Raw genomic sequence first — 18568 nt, forward strand, 5'->3', positions numbered from 1 at the left:
GATGTTAATTAAGTTTAAAGGAATTCTTCCTGGAGACATTTGTGCAGGAGGCAGATTCTACCCTATCTAAATTGCTCCACTTAGGGCAATTATGTTGAGTCCATTTTCCTTTACAAGTTGCCTTGCCCGACTTGACCTGCAGCAATCAAGCTCCAAGGAGAAAAAGGATACCTACAAAACTCAACAATGGCTAAAGCAGCAGTCATAGTACTTCTGCTACCATTACGAATTTTAAATCTGATTGTTTCACTGTTATCTTGTTTTCCCTCTTGCTGTCTTACATCATGTGCAAATCCCATGAGATCTGTAGGGCAGTAACTGTCTTTATCACGTGTGTACAGTTCTTAACGCAATGGGGCCCTGATTGAGGCTGGTAGGCACCTTTGTGACACCACCAGTAATCTTCCTTTACTATAGAAATGGTGGACCCCCTACTGGAGTAGCTCTTTTAAATCATGTCAACCCTTGCAGTACAGCTACCTGCTTCCTGCATTGTAAACCACAGTCACTGCAGATGTCCAGTGGCAAAGAGTAGATTTCTTAAAAGCTATTGAATTACACAGGGTATCAAGTGTTCATAGTCATAAGACTTCTGGCCAATCCACTAAGATGTCAGTTAGTTGTAATGTAACATAGATTGCGGCTCCCTTATATGAAGAAAATGTTGTGTATAAAGGATATGGGGGCAGAGTTAAGGTTGTTTGGAAGGGAAACTCCTTAAAGCTGTAGGAATAATGAATTTTTTGTCACTAACAATTTGGGCAGGGAGAGGGACAAGAGAAATATTTGGAGTCAGATAAAAGGAAATTTCAAAACAAAAATATTATTTTAAGCCAAAATATTGAAATGTTTTATTTCAGCATTTTTGGATGTTTGGGATTTTTTACATGAAGAATTTAGTGAAACTGGTATTAATTTGTAAACTGTTTCAGTGTCACCAAATCTGCATGTTTTCCTGAAAAAATAATTCAGCCAAAAATTTCATCCAGCACTACTCCTTAACTCTGCATTGACTTTATCATATACAATAGCACCTATGTAACCAGTAACTTCTTTCCTGCTTTTGTGGATGTTCCCTTTGCATGAATATAATCCCTATGTCCCCAGTTTCCATTATCTCTCTTCTCTTATTTATTTTCTCCGTATTTCTCTCTCATTCTCTTTGAATTCCTCCCACCAAATACTTTCCATTTTCTTTCTTCTCCCACATTCATGGCTGATCTGAACTTCACAGGAACAGAGAAAAAGCTTTGGCTTTGAGAATACAGGCAGTCCCCAGGTTACGTACAAGATAGGGACTGTAGGTTTGTTCTTAAGTTGAATCTGTATGTAAGTCGGAACTGGCGTCCAGATTCAGCCGCTGCTGAAACTGATCAGTTTCAACAGCGGCTGAATCTGGACGCCAGTTCTGACTTACATATAGATTCAACTTAAGAACGTCAGGCATCCCCAAGTCAGCTGCTGCTGAAACTGATCAGCGGCTGATTCCAGGAAGCCCGGGGCAGAGGCTTCCTGTACTCAGCCACTGGTCAGTTTCAGCAGTGGCTGACTTGGGGACGCCTGGGGCAGAGCAGCTGGGGTGCTGCTGGGTTGGTTCAGTAGCGCCGCCGCTCCTCAGCGCTACTGGACCAACCCAGCAGCACCCCAGCTGCTCTGCCCCAGGTGTCCTGATTCAGCGGCTGCTGAAACTGATCAGCAGCGGCTGAATCAGGACTGTTGGGGCAGAGCAGCTGGGGTGCTGCCGGGTTGGTCCAGCAGCGCCAAGGAGCAGTGCTGCGGGACCAACCGGCAGCGCCCCACCTGCTCTACCACAGGCCTGGGTCTTTGCTCCACGTCTCCCTGGTCTGCTGGGGGGGGGCACTAGCTGCGCCCCCCCCCCCCCCAGCAGACCAGGGACACGGGGAGCAAAGCTTCAGAGGCGCGGGACCCCTCCGCCTCCCCGGCTTTACTCCGGGTGTCCCTGGTCTGCTGGAGACGGTCCCCAGCAGACCAGAGGCACTGTGAGTAAAGCGGCAGTGGCGGCGGGGTGCCGCACCTCTGAGGCTTTGCTCTGGCAAAGCCTCAGAGGCGCGGGACTCCGCTGCCGCTGCCGCTGCCGCTGCCGCTGCCGCTTTGCTTCCAGTGCCTCTGGTCTGCTGGGGACCGTCTCCAGCAGACCAGGGACACCGGGAGCAAAGCCGCAGTGCCGCTTTGCTCCCAGTGCCTCTTGTCTGCTGGACCAGCAGACCAGGGGCACCTGGAGCAGCTTTTCTCGCCCCAGAGGTCGAGGTGGCGGGACCGCTGCGCTCTGGGCGGTCCTGCTGCCTGCGAGCTCCGGGGAGAGAAAGCCCCGTTCGTAAGTGCGGATCCGACATAAGTCGGATCCGCGTAACTCGGGGACTGCCTGTATCCAAAAACAACAAGCAGGTCTGTGGCACCTTAGAATCTAACACACGTATTATATCATGAGCTTTCATGGATAAAACCTTTTTCATCAGATGAGTTTTTAAAGTTACAGACTAATAAGACCACCCCTGAGACTAAATTTCCAAAAGTAATTCATGAAGCTCAATAACTCTGTTCAGTAATCCCAGAGTTTCTAGCTTCACATTTCAAAAACAACATTGTGGTATGAGTGAACAAGCTGGAATGTAGGAGAAAAAGGTGGCTAATTATTTTTTTAAAATATAAAGTATTCACACTCCAATGAGTTTGTGACAGAAGTGGAGCTGCTTGGTAATACCTAAGAAGAATGAGATGCAATAATTTTATCAACAATGCAACCTGATCAGTGAAGGAATGTTATTGTCCAATTTTGGTGGTTTATTAGCATTCCCTATACGACGACATCAGCCTAACTTAACGGGGGGAGGGTGGTAAAAGCAAACAAGAAAGCAACACAGTAGATTTAGATAAGAAGCCTCAGTTTAATGGTATAGTTTAGATATTAGTTAAGTATTTGGGTCCATCATTCATGGGAAGATTTATAGAGAAAGTTATTCATGAAGATCAGGTATGTTAATGAGTGGAAAATATTCCTCAGTATGTCAGTACAGGTTGAGCCTTTCTGGTCTGGCACCCTTGGTACCTGACTGGTGCTGAATCAGAGAATTTGCCAAAGGTCAATATTATCTAGCAGCGTCACCCATGCTTCCTCTGCTTACTGGGCTCTTAGAAGACATTTGTGGCACTGATGAGGTAAAGGGGATTTGCGTGAGCCCCTTGATAACAGCTGGCATTTGGACTGGTAAAAAAGAATCTTACTGTAAGGGGGTTATTTAAATGAACACACTTAACACTGTTCCTTGCACAGTACTTCAAAACTGTTAACTGATACAAAATCAGTTCTTAAGACTGGGGGAAAAAAAAGCCTGCACAGCATGTCCGCTGCAGGAGGCTGGAGTTCTGAACATTGTTATATAAGCCAGTATAGTTTGTGACGCACCCCACCAATTATGCCCTTAGCCCTTCCTACTGTCCTTTGGCAAGACACAGACAGGTGAGACTCAGAGACAGAAACTGGTTACATTTGGGTGCAAGTGATAAAATGAGGGTTTTGGAACCCACTCCCCACTTCTGAGCATCTTTGCTTGTTAAAATGTTCAGTTCTTCTTCGGGTAGTCCCCGTGGGTGCTCCACGTCTGGTGTCGGGCTGGTCCCGGCGCCGCGAATCGGAGCTTGCCATAGCTGTAATCGACCGGGTCGCGCATGCGCAAGTAGCGTTCGCGCCTTTGATCAGCCGCGCGCGACCCGGTCCCCGCCAGTTCCTCTCATCCGCCCCTGGTCGCGGACGGAGTCCTTCTTCCCTCTCTACCTCAGAGAAAATTTAAACAAATATTACTATTTAACACTGCCATTTAAACAAAATGTGAAGACTGGGTAATTAATCTTAAAACCGGCGGTTCAAACCGCAGCTCCGGTCTTTTTCGACACAGCCTTAATCCACCGGCTTATTAAAAAAAAAAAAAAAGGAAAGAAAGTGAGGACTCTAATAATAAACAAATACAATAAATATACAAAATATTCAGAGAAATTAAAACAGACAACTATCACTCGCAGACAGGGGCGCAGGACAAGCCCCCTCAGTACTTCAAAATGCCGGGCTCTCCCAGCTTCAAGAAATGTTCTGTCTGCAGGGACTCTATGCCGCTCTCGGACGGCCGCTCTGCCTGCGTCCGCTGCCTTGGGGAGGCACATATTCCCCAAAAGTGTGGGCACTGTGCCAAACTGACAGCCAGAGCTCGTAAGGAGCGAGAAAGGCGGCTGAAAGAAATCCTATTTGATAAGGCATTGATGCCTTCTACCTCGGCAGGATCCTCTGCCTCGGACCCTACCCTGGAAAAGCGGAGGGCTCCTTCCCCAAAGGCACCTTCTCCGAGCAGGAAGAGAGCCTCTCCTGCAAAGTCCCTGCCAATACCCCCACAGCCATGGGGCACGGCAGGAGGAAAGCTGGGTGCCTCTGGTTCCAGGGCAGCCCGTGCTCCGGCAGGGAAAAAGCCGCCTGGCAAGTCAAAGCCGCGGCCACAGCCGGCACCGCAGGAGTCCCTTAAAGGGCCAGCTCCGTCGGCACCCACGCTCTTGGTGCCGACCACTCCAGCCTCCTCACGTAATTCCCCTCGCAGGAAGCTGCCCTCAGCACCGTGCGCACCGGGAGAGCAGACTGCAGACCAAGTGCCTGCCTCTTCACATTCTTTTGAGTCTACAACCCTGCAACCTTCCTCTCAGGAACAGCTCCCACCTCAGGCTTCTAGGGCACCATCCACCTCAGATGCTCGGGTGCTCTCTCTCTCACCCTCTCCGGAGGCATCTTCTAGCGCTTTGAGCCGTAGGAAGAGTTGTAATCGCAGGGTGTCTTCCCATCATCACCATTATAGGGAACGTAGTTGTTCGCATCACAGGCGTTCTAGGTCTCGATCTCCTTCCAGACATTCTACGTACTCATCTCACCAGGATAGGCATGGCAGTGCTAGGGCATCTAAGCACTCATCGCCTGCTCACTCTGCCCACCACGGCTCACATTATCATGACCGTTACTATGACGAATTTTCGCGCTATAGTCGGTCACGATCTCGTTGCAGGTCACCATGCTCTTGTCGCTCAGTAAGCCCAGGTTCCATACATTCTGGACGGCAGAGACACTCTTCCCGGAGACCCGTGCCGTCCCCACGATCCCCGACTCCTAGGTCACAGCAATCAGACCTGGAGGAGGGACAACTTTCTGAGTCAGAACCGGACAAGTCTCCTAATGCCAATTCTTCAGTTTCCTCGGCTGTCAAAGCTATAACTCCGAGCGAGTCGTCACTCCCCGATGATCTGAAAGAATTCCAGGATCTGTTTCGTCGTGTAGCACAATCGCAAGAGGTGCAGATTACTGAGACCCAAGGAAAACAACATAAGTTGTTCAAAAATTTGCATCCGAAGCAACAAAAAAGGGTCGCACTACCGATAGATGAAGCCATTTTGGAGGTGGCCGAGAATATCTGGCAAATGCCAACCTCAGTGCCACCTACTAACAAAAGAGTGGACAAAAAGTATTTCGTACCATCAAAAGGCCTGGATTTTCTTTTTAATCACCCCCAGCCTAATTCGTTGATCGTCGATGCAGCCCGCCATAAGGCTAAGACTTCGCACTTTAAGAATTCCCTTCCGGACAAGGATTCAAAAAAGATGGATTCATTCAGCCGTAAGGTCTATTCCTCCTCAACCTTACTCCTCCGCATCGCTAACTATGCGGCGCTCCTATCAAATCATAATTTTGACAACTATTCCAAGCTTCCTGAACTAATGCAATATCTTCCCGACAGTAAGAAACATCTCCTGAAGGCTGTAGTTCAAGAGGGATTTGCGGCATGCAGAACATCCCTACAAATCGCTGCTGATATGGCGGACACCGCGGCGCGAGCCATGGCTTCGGGCATCGCTATGCGTAGGGCCTCATGACTGTTGTCAGCGGGAGCTCCTAAGGAGTTACAAACCAAGGTTGAGGACCTGCCCTTCGATAAGCAAAAGCTGTTTGCCTCCTCAACCGATGAAATTCTACATTCGGGGAAGGATTCACGTACTACCCTCAGAACTCTGGGTATGTACACACCACCTTTCAGACAAAGGAGATACTATCCGTTCCAAAGGAGGTATGACTATTCCTCGTATAGGCAACACCAGCACGCACCTGAACAACCAAAATTTCGGCAGCGCCCGCAGCGCAAACGCCAACAACAGCAAAATCGTCCACCAACCAGACCGGCCCCTAGGCAGCAGGTTTGACTCACATGCAAAGGACGCGAACATGCCTCCAGTGGCCAGTATACAGAAGCGCGTTTCCAACACATTCAACCACTGGCTGAAGCCTTACATTCATCAATGGGCCAGCATTACATCGGACCGATGGGTCCTAGAATTAATAACATCAGGCCTCTCGATTCCATTCATTTCAGTTCCCCCCACTACCCTCCCTACCTTGCCTCTGGTTGTGAACCCGTCCCACGAGAATGTTCTTCGAGAAGAAATCCTCCACCTCTTAGACATAGGTGCCATAGAACGGGTTCCGAAGGAGTTTCACGGGAAAGGGTTCTACTCCAGGTACTTCCTGGTTCCCAAGAAGTCAGGGGGATGGAGGCCAATCCTCGACCTAAGAGGTCTAAATCGCTTCATCCGCAAACAGCGCTTCAAAATGACCACGCTGGTCAAGATCATGCCAGCACTAAACAAGGGAGACTGGTTCGCAGTCCTAGATCTGCAGGACGCTTATTTCCACATTTCAATTCACGTGGCACACAGGCGATTTCTATGGTTTGTGGTAGGAAACGACCACTTCCAGTTCAAGGTACTCCCGTTCGGCCTTATATCAGCACCGAGGGTGTTCTACAAAACACTAGCAGTGGTAGCGGCTCATCTATGCAGGATAGGAGTCGCAATTTTTCCTTACCTGGACAATTGTCTGATCAAGGGCCGCACATGCGCGGAGACCTCCCACATGGTGAAGGTCACTCTAGCTCTATTCCAGTCTCTCGGCCTTGTTGTAAACACGGAAAAATTCCGACTGCAACCAGCGCAGATCCTCACTTTCATAGGAGCGCGACTAAACTCTCTCGAAGAACGAGTGCATTTACCGGTAGAGCGTTTCCAGGTCATAAAGGACCTGGTGATACGATTTTGCAGTCTCCTATGCTACCAGTCCGCGTATACCTGCAGCTCCTGGGTCACATGGCAGCTACTACGATTATTGTACGGCACGCAAGACTAAATTTAAGGTGCCTACAACATTGGCTGGCCACCGTGTACAATCCCGTCAGGCACAGCGTCCGCAAGACGGTGGTGATACCCATGCAGGTCAAACAGTCCCTCCACTGGTGGACCGACCCCACCAACATGTTAGTAGGGGTTCCGTTTCACGCTCCACAACCAGCAAGAGAGATAACCACGGACGCGTCTCTCACGGGTTGGGGTGCTCACATGGGTACCGAGAAGGCACAAGGCCGATGGTCCCCAGCGGAGATGTTGTTGCACATCAACCTCCTCGAGCTGCGGGCAATATTTCACGCATGCAGATGGTTCAAACAGCACATAAGAGGCACAACTACAAGGATTCTAACAGACAACATCGTAGCGATGTATTATGTGAACAGACAAGGCGGTGCTCGATCCAGATCCCTTTGTGCAGAGGCAGTTCGACTGTGGAACTGGTGCACTCGAAACGACATTTCTCTCATCGCTGCATACTTACCCGGTGCAGAAAACACTATCGCAGATGCCCTAAGCAGACATTTTTACCAGGACCACGAGTGGGAAATCCGTGCGGACGTCCTCAGACCCCTTTTTCACCGTTGGGGTCAACCAGACATAGACCTCTTTGCCACAAGGACCAACGCGAAATGCAGAGCTTATTGCTCCAGAGCGGGAGTGGGCATGCACTCTCTGGGAGATGCGTTTCTTCTTCACTGGGGAACATCACAGTTATATGCTTTCCCCCCTGTTGTGCTCATTCCCAGGGTGCTAGAGAAGGTTGTCATGGACAGGGCACGAGTGCTGATCATAGCCCCGGCTTGGCCCAGACAGCCGTGGTATTCGACCCTCCTGCAACTCTCGACTCGGAAGCCGTACCGATTCCCTCTTCTACCGGACTTACTGTCGCAACGGGGGGGCTCTCTTCTCCATCCTAGGCTGGACACCCTCCACTTAACAGCCTGGATGATAGATGGTTCAGCACGTCCGAGATGCTTTGTTCGGACCAGGTAAAACGCATCTTGCTCCATAGTAGGAAAGAGTCGACCAGAAAGACCTATCTCTCAAAATGGTCGAGATTAACTCGTTGGTGCTCTCCTAAAGACATTGACCCCTTTCTGTCACCACTTAATGTCATATTGGACTATATTCTCCAGCTGCAGACGGATGGGCTGTCCATATCATCACTTAGAGTTCATGCAGCGGCAATTGCGGCCTTCCACATGCCCATCGAGGGGAAGTCAGTTTTTTCCCATCCTATAGTGGCAAGATTCTTTAAAGGCCTCGTTAACCTTAATCCACCAGTTAGGCCCCCGCTACCTGCGTGGAGTCTTGACTTGGTCCTCGACGTTTTAACCAAAACCCCGTTTGAACCTATAGCAACCGCTCCGTTACCTCACCTCACAATGAAAGTACTTTTTCTCCTCGCTATAACGTCGGCACGTAGGGTGAGTGAGCTCGCAGCACTGATGTCATCACCCCCATATACAGTGTTTTCTAAGGAGGCTGTAACATTGAGATCACATCCAGCCTTCCTGCCGAAGGTCTGTACTGATTTTCACATCAATGAGCCGATTGTTCTCACATGTTTTTACCCAAAACCTCACACGTCAAGTCGGGACGCTATTTTGCACACTCTAGATGTCCGCAGAGCTCTAGCCTTCTACATAGATAGAACCCGTGCCTTTCGGAAAACGGACCGTCTGATTGTTTCCGCCCTGGGACACTCTAAAGGTCAAGCCTTATCTGCCCAACGTATCTCCAAGATCATCGTCTCGTGTATTACCACCTGCTACAGCATGGCCAAGAAACCGCTTCTATCACACCCTAGAGCCCATTCGACACGAGCGATGGCTACGTCGACGGCCTTTGTCAGAGGAGTGCCTTTACGCGACATATGCCGTGCTGCTACATGGTCGTCCAACACGACGTTCGCAAGACATTACGCAATAGTGCAGCGCTTGGCTTCTGATTCGGCCCTAGCCTCAGCGGTGTTGCCAAGCCACAATACTAGTGATTCCGTAGCCCACGTTTAGTGGATTACTGCTCCGGAGTCATCAGACGTGGAGCACCCACGGGGACTACCCGAAGAAGAAGAAGAAGAGGTTACTCACCTTCGGTGCAGTAACGATGGTTCTTCGAGGTGTGTCCCCGTGGGTGCTCCACGACCCGCCCTCCTCCCCGCTACGGAATCTTTTTTATTATCTTTTTCAGATGGCGGTGAGAGGAAATGGCGGGGACCGGGTCGCGCGCGGCTGATCAAAGGCGCGAACGCTACTCGCTCATGCGTGACCCGGTCGATTACAGCTATGGCAAGCTCCGATTCGCGGCGCCGGGACCAGCCCGACACCAGACGTGGAGCACCCACGGGGACACACCTCGAAGAACCATCATTACTGCACCGAAGGTGAGTAACCTCTTCTTCCTGTCACATTACTGAATTTGAGGGAAGCAGCCAGATCACTGCTGCACCCATAGGTGGGGGTGTTGGCCCCAAAAATGGTATAAAAGGAGGCCATGTGGGGTGTTGCATAGAAGCTTACTGTCTGCTAATCCTATGTACGCTAGTCATGTGGTTGTATAATGTCTGTGTGTGTAGTTAGGAATCTGTAAGGATACTGAATATTTCTCTTCATGTGGTTGAGCATTGGGCAGAGCCCGGCCTATAGACATGCTAATTAGTGAGGCCCTGTGGGACAATGGCACTTGATGGGTCAAGGACACACCTAAAGACTGAGGGCTGACACCTAAGGGCTGCCAGCAAGGAACACAGGGATAGGCTGCTGGCCAGGTGACCTGCTGCAGCCAAGAAGAGACCAGGAAGGATGTATAAAGAGGCCATGTGGCGGACTCCATCTTGGGACTCAGCTCAGCACTTCATCCCAGAGGCAGCAGTGCAGGGATAAAAGAGCTGGAAAGAACTGATCCTAGGATGCGCAACAAGGACTTTTAAGCCAGCAGCTGTAACATCTCTGCTAGAGCCTGCATTGAGAACTGGGAGATTTGATGCATGTAATGTATGATACTTTAGCAACCTCACCTTCATGCTTTTCTTTCTTGTGATATAAACCTTTAGATGATAGGATTATAGGATGATAGGATTAAAGGATTGGCTCAGCGTGATTTGTGGGTAAGGTCGAGGGTAAATTGACCAGGGATTTGTGGCTGGTTTCTTGGAACCAGACAGAACTCGTTCGGGGTAGGTGGGATTGGGTGCTAAGACCCCTCACCTGTGCATGAGGCCCGGGGCCATCTGGGGCATGGATGTTGCTGGGGTGTCAGAGGGGTTTTGCTCGTGAGGCTTCAGGCAGGCTGCTGAAGCGCTCTGTGAGACTGGTTTGTGGCCTGTTTGGGAAGATCACCAGTCTGGGGGCTGTAAGGAGCCCCGAATTTGAGCAATTTGCCCTGAGCGGATGCCCTTAGCTGTGCCCAGACACGGCCTGGTCTGACTCAGCTCCCTCTGCAGACACCTGCTACAAGAGGGAGCACATGTGAGTGTCCACGGCAAACACTCCACATCTTCCCCACGGTTCTCATCAGCTGTCCAGCATCTCACCAGGAGAAGACAGGAAGAATCTGCTGCTCTCTCTAGCTAAGTTGGAGCCCTGGAGCCGCTATAACCCAACCCTCCACCAGCAGCCTTTCTTCTCAGACCCAGCATGGAATCTCAAGTCAGATCTTGAGAGGAAGCCTCCCCGCATGGCCCAGTCTGAAGACACTCAAACCCATATCCTGTACACACCAAGTAAGGGAGAGCTCCTGCAGTCATGGTTTTGAAATGTTTCAGCTAACACTAAATTGTTAGTTAAAAATGCAAAAAATCAAATTTGGTTTTCAAGTGCAAGCCTCTAGACAATTTATATTAGTAGCAGCGCCTGGATGATGTTTTCAATGACAGAATCAAACTTTATTCAAAAGAAAAATGACTAAAGCAAACAGGCTGAAATGGTAATTTGCACAGGCACTACGATAGTATTCGCTGTCAAAGACAGAATGGTGTATCAATGGCTCATTAGTCCTCTGACAACAGAATACCCTGCAACTTAGTAGAACCTTGCTGCTGTTAATTGGAATGCTCTGCAATTTTAAAGGCTACTTCTTTTAACATGAACTAGCACATGGACCTTGCGTTGCTTGGATCCTCAAAGAGGGGCTCAGGACAGGTGGCTGGGTGCTAGCCGCAGATGTGCTGCCCAGCTCGCCAGGGCTGAGCTCCCCAACCACTGGCTCACCAGCATGGGAACCTTACCTCTGTATGGCAGCTGTCAACATTGAGAGCCTAGCCTCCGGCCAGCCACTCTCTTACTGGAGTGCCCATCTCCCTGTGGTCATTCTGCAGTGTAACTGTGCCTGCTAGCAGACTACTCTCTTTGTGTTTTATGAGAAACAATTATATTCCAGGCAAATCCCATTGTCCTGGGACAATCAAATCCTTGCTTAAGGTATGATAATAGGAAGCTGCATACCAAATTTGGTTGTTCTAACTCTTACTGTTTGGGAGAAGTACTTGAAAAACAGAATCACAGATGGACAGACAAACACACAATCTCTCAAATATATAATAGTTTAATTAACATTAAATCCTGCCCATTACCATAACACATTTCTGCCACCTCTTCAGCCTATTTAAATAGATATCTGCACCAATGTCTTTCCCATGAGATCCATATCAATAGCATTTTAATAAAACATTCAAAATTCTAAAAAAAAAGCCCTAATTAAAGACAATTAAATAAAAAATAGCTGCAACACCCTTGTTAACATCAGCTTTTCTATTGGAATGTCTCCACCATCTCTACTTTTACTCGTGCTAAGAAACTCCTCTATACTTAGCCTATAAACCTAATTTCTACTTAATTCTTAACCTTTTTTTTTCGCTATACAGGTGAGACTGCCCATCTCAAGAGCCAAAGGGAAATATAACAGATGCTCCAGCCTACCACCAGATGGGAACCTGTTTCTCGTGTGACCAGCTTTCCTATGGCTAGCAGTGGCAGGACATCCTGCCTGCCAGTGAAACGAGGGATGCAGAGATAAGGAGCTGGAGTGTGGAAGAAGTAGGGGTAATCAAATGAAATGTATAGGCAGCAGGTTTCAAACAAACAAAAGACAGAATTTTGTCACACAACAGTGAACCTGAGGAACTCCTTGCCAGAGGAGGTTGTGAAGGCTAAGGCTATATCAAGGTTAAAAAAAAAGCAGCTAGATATTTTCATGGAGGTTGGGTCCATCAAAGATTATCAGCAAGAATGGGCAGGGATGGTGCCCTAGCCTCTGTTTGCTAGAAGCTGGGAATGGATGACAAGGAATGGATTACTTGATAATTCCCTGTTCTGTTCATTCTCACTAAGGGCTCATGGCAATAGTAACTGTGGGAAGACAGGATACTGGACTAGATGGACCTTTGGTCAGACCAAGTAGGGCTGCTCTTATATCTACAAGGACTAACAAGTTTGGAAGAGACCATGGCAAGGAACTGGTGCATTCCGATGAAGTAAAGGTGTATGCGTATGGTCAAATGATATAGAACACTTAGAGAGTGGTCCTTGTTAAAATACTGGCAGCATGTCACAGAACGCGATAGCACACATCATTTAAATTTAAAAAAGTCTTAATGACTAAGAACTCACACAAAGAAATCCCCCTCCCCAAAATTATCTCCATTCAAAATCATGACATTCAACAAGGAACTTTCCTCTAAAAGTCTGAAAAAAAATCGTCACTGAGAAGATTGTGAGAAGTTGCCTTGAATCCCGTTAAAGCTTTTGAAAAACCTAACCAGGCATCATAACGAGGGGTTTGTGATTTCTGGCAAGCCCTGCAAGATGGAGCGCTTCTTGTTCTTCAGCAGCCTCCTTAATGACACCTTTGTCTCCTTTCCTTTTCCTTCTTTCCCCCAACTTCTATATCTCTTCCTCCACACTTCCTTCTTCCTCAGCCCTCTGTTTTTCCAAACAGGTTTTTCCAGACCATCTATCTGTCTTAGTGCAAAGACACCTACATTCACAGTATGATTTTGCAAGATTGAAAGTGTTTCCTTGCAGTAACTGGTCCCTGGGCTCTAAGTTAATTAAGGCTGATGCCTCCAACTGGGAATCATATGTGAGAAATGAAACCTACAACTAGTGCAGAACCCTGAACAGTTTAGCAGGTAGATTGCTTCTTTCTTAAGAAACAGTCTATTTAGGAAGAAGGAGGGAAAGATAAATTAGTCTAAATCCTGCACAACCAATGAAACAAATCAATGATGCAAAAAAAATAACAGTTACTCAGTGAGCCTTCTGCCCAGTGTAGGAGAAAGTAAGTGCCTGAAGCATGGGTCTGCTATAAGGCCGGAACAAAACTGAGCAGGAGTTATACTATGAATAACAGACAGGTCCCTTCAAAAGCCCACTTGCCTGCAAATTAGAGTCTAGGGCATGAACTCCTCATCAGTATTGCTAGCACTGCTAAAACACACGGAACATGTAACTACATTCCACCAGCACAGTACAAGGACATCCCAACCAAGCACACAATAAAATCGTTTGACAAAAATGATGGATAGTGATATTTTGTCAAATATCAGGAGTGTAAGCACAATAACAGGTGGTGAATAGGGATGGGTTGTCTGAAATATCAAGAGGAGAATACCAGAGGAGGGTACTGACATGTCATGAAGTGCATAAGATGATTCATGTGGAGTGTATCACAGATTGTTTGTCGCAGTCTATAAATGTTGGGCTACCTCACTGTAACTCTTTGTCTAGTCAAGGGGGCAGTCTTAAGACCCACCACTGACTGAGCTGAGTCCAATGGCTACGTGTGGAGAGCCAGCCTGACATACAAGGGGAGCACATGCACACAGCCAAACAATCATCATAGGACAGAGCAAGATACCTGTCAGGACACTTCTGACCAGACACGCAGCTCCTTTAAATAATGCTAAGTGGAGTCAGCAGGGCTAGGTGTGGGCCAGGGAAACCTAGTCATGGAGATCTGGGCACAATCCAGCTCAGGTCCCCCTAACAGCAATCTGCCTCCATGTCGTACAGTTAGAAGGTGGATGTCAAGAGGTGGCCTCACCCCCTTTTCTTGGCAATAGTCTTTCCTAACAGGGATACACAAAGGAAGCTCCGTATAGATAGGTCTGCCTTGCAATTAAAAAGTTGAGGCTGGTCCATTGCATGGGTGAAGGGGCTGTTTGACTGTAGCGCAGATGTTGGCACACCAGCTGCAGCCCAAGTTTTGGGACGGTCCTGCCCAAGCCTAAACATCTAGACCACAGTTAACCAGCCCCTTAACTCAAGCCCAGATTAGCTGGCATGGGCCAGACATGGATTTCTAATTGCAGTGTAGACACACTGTAAGAATCTCCACAGCAGTCAGGCACCATCTAGAGACCAGAGAAAACCTGTTCTTTTATGGCCTCTTCTCCCAACTGTGCCACACCATTACAGTTTTGTAACTTACAAAAGCATATTTTGTCTTTGGTTGATGCTTCCATTTAAAATCAAGACGACATATAATAGACATCCTCTCCACATAACCACCCCACCAACTTCCTGGGTTTATATTTACTACATTTACATAATCATTCCAAAGACAGAAATAGTTGTGGCTTGCGCAGTGGCTCAAAAAAAGAGTTGCTTCTTACTAAAAGCTTTGGGGATTTTTTTTTTCAAAATCTGAGGTGCAAAGACCTTACACTACAAGGCAAGGACAGGAATCCTCATGGAATCACAAAAGGGATTAGCCATAATTTGGAAATATGACCTCTGTTCTGAAAGTCAGGAGCTAACTCTCAATTATCATCTTCTCCTAAAATCTACTTGGATCATGTGCACGTGGCAACATGTTTGCTTATTAAAATGAAGCTCAGGGAAGATATGAAGTCAAAAGTAGGCTTTAGGGCTTAAATTAAAGCCAAGTAAAATCTAAGCTGCGGTTCAAAATGGGACAGGCTGGGTACGATGGATTATGCAAGTTTTGACAAGACTGAGCTGAAATAAGCATTGAATAGTGAGCATTTATTTTGGGAGCATGTAAAAGAAAACAGTACACAATGTCTTAAAAAAGCCCAACTATAACCCTTTATGCATGCAGGAAGTTTGTGAAGGGAGCATTTTACTACTTGTGAACCCAAAAGAATCCATTTTGTATTTTCCGAGTGAATTATTTTATTTTAATAGGTAAGATAATCTGAGGCAGGATCAAAGCAGATTGTATAGAAATAGCCTCTGACAATTTATATATTAAAAAATTTGAAGTTATCTGGATGGCGTTGGCAGGACAAACCACAGAAGAGAAAAAGAATCTAGAGAGAGAAAGTAGTGCTGAATGAATCATGAAAGCATTTAATGCTAATGTAATGTTTTAAAAAGAATATTGGTATGATGCTGGCAGGCCATTAGAGACATGAATAGTTAATTAGTTAACCAGTGGGAGCTGGAGTAGCTCCTCACCTGCTGCGGGCAGGGAGACCACTCCAGCACAGCAGCAGGTAGGGAGTCTGAGCAGCCGTCTCCTGGCTGCCACCCCATTTAATCGGTTCACCAACATTTTTACCTGGTTAACTAATTAAACAGGGTTTCACATCCCTATAGGCTGTGCGAGGGCCCGTATGTCCAATGGACACTAACAGATACTGCATGTAGCCGGACTCTGTTTGGGTCACTTGGTGGTCAATATTCATAAAATAGGTATTAGAGTTCTAAGAAAGTGTTGCAAGTGTAGAGCAGTGGAGCAAATGTAATTCATCTCTTGTCCATCTCTTGGAGTGGAGAGGCAGAAGTTAATTGGGTCTAAGTGACCGCCTCATGTGACCCTCAATGTAATTCTGTCCTACCTCCAAACCCAGGGCTCCCATGCTCTCCTCATCCCTACCCATGATCTACCCCTTTTTACCTGGGGAGGGGAAGGGCTCCATCGTTCTCCTGCTGCACTGGAGGCTTTGGGACTGCAGCGGTGAAAGGAGAGAGGGGCTCCAGCTGTCCCACCCTAGCCCTTCCATGCAGGGTCTCTGCTGTCTGTAAAGCAGCCCTGCTGGAGAACAGGGCTGGGAGCTGCCAGAACTACAGGTGGGAAAGCAGCAATATGTGGGGACCACCTGGAGGCCCAAGTCAGCAGCTCCTCCAGTGCCCATGTACTGCTCCCAGCCCTGGCCTTCAGAGGGGCTGCCATACAGACAGCGGAGACCCTGCATGGAAGGGCGGGGGGCAATACAGCCACATCAAAGGGGCTGCCTAGTGGACCTATGTTCTGTTCCTCCTGTATGTTCCCAGTACATGTCTACAAATGTTCAGACCTATGTTCTGTTCCTCCTGTATGTTCCCAGTACATGGCTACAAATATTTTACTGGTATGCTGTACTGGACCAGAGTGTCCTACTGGTTTAGCATCTGCTTAATGCTTGTGAGTTGCTACATGCATTATTTACGCTTGTAAAATCTGTGTTCCACATTGCAATGTAAATATTTGCGTGGTTGTACAGGGAGTCGCTGTGACTGTGACCTGACATCCAGATGAGGGACATAATTGTGAAGAGCTGCTCTTTTACAGAAATTGTTACGCCCCTCCCAAAAGAGAGGAGACATGGATATTATACATGGAAATGTCCTACATCTGCACTGAGAAGCTGTCAACACAAAGGACTAAAGACAAACTCCTATTGTTCTACTCTCCTCCTTGAAGATGAGTCATGCCCCATGGACTTCTGCCCATCAGCTGAGTTTACAGCTCACAGAATATGGAGCAGAGGGGAGATGAGGAATAAATAACCCAAAACAAAGGAACTAAGGATCATTTTCTGCTTGGATTCAGGAGGGAAAGGCAGAAAGATGTTTCACGACATAAGCAAGAGATCCTCCACTGCTTAGCCTGGGTTAGCCCCATAGGACATACAGTTTGCTGATTGTATAAGCCTATTTTACCTGTTGAAACCTAAGACAAACTTATTCATGTGCCTATGTTTGCTTGCTTAACTCTTATAAATAATGCTCTAATTCCCTTTGCCTATTTAACAAATCTTCATATAGCTTACTATATACAGTGTGGAACCTAACGCACAATTGACCTGGGGTAAGTAACTCATTCTTTATTAGGAGTAGCCTGAATATTTCTGTGATTCTTGATCCAAGGGGACATAGCAGAGATATGCCCATCTGGGTGGTAAAAGAGATTGAAGTACCCAAAGGACCTGTCTGTGACTCTGTGTCAAGGCTGTTAAAGTATCTAAGACAGTGGTCACCAGCCAGTTGATCGGGATCTACTTGGAGCCTTCAGCTGCCATGCCCCCCACTGCTGCTTATCTCCTGCCCTTTGCCTTGTAGCTGTCCCCTCAGGAGATCCTGCTTGCTGGGCAGGGCAGGGGAGGGAGAAGACGGGCACTGGTGTCAGGGTGCCCCCTCTCCCACTCTGTATCCTTTCTCCACAAAGTGGAGTGGAGGGCACAACAGGACTTGGAAGGGAGTTTGCTGGCTGCTTTTGGGAATGGTGCTGGGCCAGGGCAGGGGTGAGCCTGACTTAGCGCCACTGCACCCCCACCCAGGAACCACCTGAGATAGCAGTGTCCAGCTGGAGCCCACGTCCCGAAACCCTACCCCAGTCATGAACCCCAAGCCCCCCTGCATCCAAATGCTCTTACAGAGTGCTCAGCTCAGAGCCCTCCCTAACACTCCAAATCCCTTAATCCAAGACCAGAGCCTGAACCCCAACCCTCTGCCCAGCCTGGTGAAATCGAGAGAGGAGTGGGGAGGGAGGATGGAGTGAGCAGGGGGGCCTCAGAGAAGGGGTACAAAGAAGGCGGGGTTAGGGTATTTGGATGAGAGGCAGATCTTGGGCTGCACTTGTATTCAAAAAGTGATCTCATGATTGAAAAACTTAGAGACTGCTGACCTAAGGAATTTGTACTTGGTTGGCAAAATCTAAGTTTCAAATTCGCAACCGATTTGGGGTTTGTGTCCTTGTTTATAATAATTATTGGGACTTCCTCCAAGACCTTGTTCAATTCTGCTGCCCAAGAACTGAGTTTGACTTTAGCCTTCCCTTACTTTGGTATTTTTAAAAGCTTCAGAGGGGTAGCCAAGTTAATCTGTAACAGGAAAAACTTAAACCACCACCAATAGTCAATAGCACCTTTAAAGTCTAACAAAACATGTAGATGGTATCATGAGCTTTTGTGGGCACAACCCACTTCTTCAGATAACCATTTGAAGAAGTGGGTTGTGCCCACAAAAGCTCATGATACCATCTACATATTTTGTTAGTCTTTAAAGTGCTACCAGACTATTTGGTGGGTTTTTTTTTTTTTTTTGGATTTTTGTTTGGCATGCTACTCTGAATTCATCTTGAAATGCAGGGAGAATAAATACAGGATATATCACAGCTC

General features: G+C 47.6%; 1 long non-coding RNA gene across 1 annotated transcript in view; it reads left to right on the forward strand.

The window, feature by feature from the left end:
• The window catches only part of LOC142829544 (uncharacterized), a 35200-nt gene extending 16877 nt beyond the window's left edge, over positions 1–18323 (forward strand). Inside the window, exon 4 of the long non-coding RNA XR_012904041.1 lies at positions 12086–18323. This is a non-coding gene — a long non-coding RNA (uncharacterized LOC142829544). The remainder of the gene's footprint in view (positions 1–12085) is intronic.
• The last annotated feature ends 245 nt before the right edge of the window (positions 18324–18568 follow it).

The sequence above is a fragment of the Pelodiscus sinensis genome, chromosome 5 (genome assembly GCF_049634645.1).
Source record: "Pelodiscus sinensis isolate JC-2024 chromosome 5, ASM4963464v1, whole genome shotgun sequence".
Classification (NCBI taxonomy): Eukaryota; Metazoa; Chordata; order Testudines; family Trionychidae; genus Pelodiscus; species Pelodiscus sinensis.